Source organism: Limulus polyphemus, unplaced genomic scaffold (genome assembly GCF_000517525.1).
Source record: "Limulus polyphemus unplaced genomic scaffold, Limulus_polyphemus-2.1.2 Scaffold405, whole genome shotgun sequence".
NCBI lineage: Eukaryota > Metazoa > Arthropoda > Merostomata > Xiphosura > Limulidae > Limulus > Limulus polyphemus.
This window is the reverse complement of record NW_013666015.1, coordinates 498859-503835: the sequence shown is the minus strand read 5'-3', so window position 1 is coordinate 503835 and position 4977 is coordinate 498859. Positions and strand designations below refer to the sequence as shown.

The 4977-nt window shown below is 29.6% G+C and overlaps 1 protein-coding gene across 10 annotated transcripts in view; it reads right to left on the bottom strand.

Annotated features, from left to right (window-relative positions):
• LOC106458024 (nostrin-like) overlaps positions 1 to 4977 on the bottom strand; it is a 55045-nt gene that overhangs the window by 12728 nt on the left and 37340 nt on the right. The gene's annotated exons all lie outside the window — the stretch shown is intronic.

The following is a 4977-nucleotide window of genomic DNA, read 5'->3' as shown; positions in this document are numbered from 1 at the left end:
TATATACTACGTATATATATATATATATATATATATATAAAAGAATGAAAAAAACATATAATGTTGAATGCATAATAGACATTTAAAGAGGAACAGTTGAAAGAATAAGGCCGTAAATGTACCTAATGCTAACAGTCCAGTGTTATGACCAAATAAAAATATGAAATACTCAAAGTAAAGTACACAAGTTACTTGGAAATACGATCAAGACCCATAACATGAGAGGTTGAAGTTAGGGGTTCTTCTTATCAGCTGTGAACAGATGCGATTCCATTTCAGAAAGTAATGAATGTTTATCATATTGGGCATCAGAGCCAGGGGAAGTGGCTTTAGAAAATAATTAAGTAACAGAACTTTGATGGAAAGCAACAAATGGAAGAATATATGTAAAAAGACTGAAGTTAATCGGTTTGTAGCCATACTTTTGGAGTTAGTGGGTTTGGATACTTATGCCCATATCAGTGAATGATGGGTAAGAATTAGTTCCATACAGCCCATTCACCTAAAGTACCAATCGGGTCAAAAGATTCATGAGCAGAATTGAGCAATCTGAACATCTTGCTGAGTCGCAATTATCCTAATTAAGTAGTATAAAATGCCATGATTTTGGTTCTGGAGCAGATCTGCATTTGAATACAGAATGGCTGTGCTACAAAGCCTTGCAAACATTTGCCTCACAAACTCTCTGTAAGTAATTATTACTATATATATCTAGTCTAACAATGTATCTTATAAATGATATGTTATGTCTGAGGAAAGAACAGTATTAAGATTTAATTTTGTTAAAGATCTAACTCAACTTAGAGAAGATATAATAGTTATTAAGAGATAGATTGGAAGATATGTTAACAGAATTGCATAAGCATAATTATGTCTGAGAAAATATCTCATGTTACTTAGTTGATAACTTGTTTACTCTAGTTTCAATGTTCAGAAGGTTTGATTAATGAGCATTTAGCTCTCCAGAATTTAGTAATTTTGATGTAGATTTATTTCAATATATTTTCGGACAAGTATTTGAATACAATGAATTAAATTTGTTTGGTATTGTGATAATCTGTTTCTAAGTGAATATTTTTATTCCAAACATAAATTCCTTGAGTTGATGGCTTGTGTGCTCAATCCACAATTGCATAACCTGGTAATACATATTTATTTGTAACTTATGTAAAGTCAACCCAAAATGACTACAACTACCAGCCATCTGTTACATAAACTTAGAGGTCAATTCTAATTGATGCTCATCAGGTTAGATGAATTTAAACAAATATCCATAAAAACCTTGTTCAATTTACTACAAAATAGATTAAATTAAATTTTCAGCTATATTTGTCAATATTCAATCACTTATGGATCTATATTTTATTTGCTTTCTAGATTGTTACTCACAAAAATTTTCTCAAACTAAAATTCTTCCCAGTTAATTGAATGTACTGGTACTGAAATTATTTTATTTTTTTCAGCAATAGGCTTTCCTATGCACCAATACTCTAAATTATATGTCTGATAGTCTTCTTTTGATGGGTAAATGCACTACCTAATGAGCTATTTACCATGTGTTGGGTATGAGTGAGTGTTGCTTTTTTTTTTTGCAAATGAAAACAGTATACACCATTTACATACATCTGGTGCAGTAACATGAGAGAAGTGCAAACACTTTGGCATCATTTGCAGGTTGGTTCATGATAATTTAGGCATTAACTGGAAAAACTTGCTTCACTTGCATGTCCAACCTGAAATATTGTTTAACCTTAGGACTTCTCTTTTTTTTTGGGGGGGGGGGGCTGAGGTCTCACTACTTTTATAAACAGGCAAAAGCATAAAAGACAAAAATCAACTTAGTCATGCTGCTTTAATATGTAACTTGTATTTGTGCATAAAACAACATTAAGTTTACAGAAGTTAAAAAAAACTTTTATAGAATGGAATTTAATAGGCTTGGATCATCAAGTTTCATAATTTCATAAGTAATATTGTGCTATTAGTCTTTACCCTGTTTCCAATTTGTAAATAACTTGAATATAGTTGATAAAAATTACACTTCATCATCGTAATATAGTTCACATCATAATATGTAATTCGATAATACAAATAGCATCTCAACTATGTATGTCATATCCTAGCCAGTTTGATGAGTCTTGATATCAGCAAACAGTTGGTATTGGAGATAGTAGATATAGTTCAGTTGACATATTGTTACACATCTTACTAATGAAGTATTATACATTGATGCTGTGGTAGCCTGATTCACACCAGCAACAATAAGACTAGCTTGCTAGTTTGTCAGTTCTTGTGAATGATAAGTAAACTTAATTGAAGCAAAATTAAATCATAATAATAATATTATATAACTGGTGTTAGAATAATAAATAGTATTGTGTTATTTATCTTCACTCTAATTCTGATTTGTAAATGACTCCAAAATTGATAAAAATTACACTTTCCCACCTTAATAAAGTTCATACCATATCAGTTGTTGTTTTCATGAAATTTGACAAGTAGCATCTCAACCGCTACTATGTCTGTTGTATTCCAGCTGATCTGATGCACCCTGCTGGTATTGAGCAAAAGGAATTGTTGTTTGTTGGCATTGGATATGTGTGGTTGACACATTTGTATACATTTTTTTACTTTTACTCATAAGTTCTTAGAATATCCAAAACTCATAAAAACTTGGAAAATAGTACTATTTATGGCATTTGGTACAAAGAGCAAGAATTTTTCTTGCTTTTCTTAGTTCACTATTACATGGACCTGATACATGCCTTCTCCTTTTAGATCCACACATGACATGATATATCTGTATTCCTTTGTGATGACTGAATGATGTCTCACTAACATTACTTCAGTATGAGTCTCATATAAAACCATTCAGTAAGCAGTAATGTAACAAAACATTACTGGTTCCATAACTAGAAAAGTATCTCAGTTTCATTGATAACATAATTTCTAATGTGTAACTGATTAATATAAATGGCACACATAAAATAAGTGAAAAATCTTTTCCTTCTTGAATATTTGCATCACAAAATCAAAGGGTGAAGGTGTATCATAAAACCTTAATGCAAACACTAGATTTTATGACAAAATAGCCAGCATCATCTTTAAACAATATAATTTTTATATATTTATCACATCTCATAATGATAAATAATGTTATGATGACTGAAGTTGTTTAAATATGGTCATTCACATAAAAAAAAAAGAGTAAAATTGCACAAGTATGCCTACACAGGAATCAATACACATCAGATAAAAAAATAAGGATGTGGAAAAAATATGTTCACTTCTACAGATATACCTTATTGTAGTTTCATTACAAGTGAAACAACCTCCATAGTAAACAGTTTTTAACTTGTAATTTTTGGCAAATTTCTCATCTTATAATCCTTGTCCTTATAAAAATGCAAATAAAAACATTTGTTTATGTGTTAAATGTTACAATTATTATTTATCATTAAAATTAATTGCAAGAGCTTTCATCACTTAAGTATTTTAAGATATAACTTGTTTGAATAACCAAAATAAGTGATCCGAAAAATAATGAAGTTTTTTTTGTGCCAAATCTTTAATAACTTTGCTAAATGTATTGAACAAAAAAGTTTTAGTACAATTCACTGTGCCCTTTACAACAATAATAGTTGTGTTGTAGTTACTAAAACAACCACAGATATACTTCATACCTTTCAACAATTCTTGTTGACAATGCTTCGTGCTACTGCAGTACACACTAGGAAGTTCATATGTTGTAAGAGAAAAATCTCCTTTTTTCTTAAAATTCCACATGTGAATGATTCTGATAATCACATCTGTTATAATTGTAGCAATTTTAAGCTGTACTGTTTCATATTTCATAGTTGTTAGGTTGGATGCAATAAAGTAATTTCCTTTTAACCCTATCACCATGGGTATCCTTTACTGCGCATGACAAAAGGTTTTTGTGTCTTATATTCAAAACTTTATTAAACTACTTTTGGTTTATGTTATACCAATTAACTCTCTCAACATGGGCTTGGTCAATTTGATCAACCACGTGACCACTTTGTACTCAATTAAAGTCTTTATAGATTTAATACTTCTAACTTTCAATATAGCATGTATATCTTCACAAAATTTGGCAATCTTTCAGTTCATATTATGTTTTTCATATACAAAAAAATCATATTTTTAGTGAAGAATTTTAATACAATAAAATAAAGTTTTGTCCATTAATATATTGGGTATTTGTTTTGAATAGTCCATGTGCAAAGTAATTTTCATGTTAAATCTCAAATTTCCTTTGTGTAATCCCTAAAACCTCCCAAATACATTTCAAACGTTTTTTTTTTCAGCACTTTATAGTTTATCTCATATTTTCTCTACCCTATCTCAAAACTGGATCGATCACTTCAACTGACCACATAACCACCAAAAAAAAAAGAAAAATCGAAATAAACGTATATTACCCTTTTTTCTTTCTAGAATGACTTCAAATTGTAACATGAAACTACATTCGTTTATCCTAAGTAGCTCTAAGTTCGTAACATTATACATCTATTTATAATTAAATTTTATTGTTTTATTGCCCTTTGAACCGTGTCTAACTACCATCCTCACCATTATAAGTTGTAAATCACTCGGGGAACGTGCAGCTCACATTACGTTATTGAATTACATTACCCACGAGCTGCTCGCATGTGTGCCTCATGAGCAATTTTCATGATATTATTATTATTACTTATTTTACCTAATCTAATATTAAACAACTTAAAAAGATCCATATTTTTAGATTTTAGTTACTTTTATAATAATAAATAAAGAATAAATATGAAAAACAAGAAATAAAGTACTTACCCAATCTTCTTTTTCTCGCCCTTGATTGTCGATGAGAGTTAAGCCTGATTTTTTATAGTAATTATAGTAATGCACTTAACAATTTTTATTTTATTAAATAAAGCATCAAAGAATTTAGACTATTAACATGCAAATAGACAAATT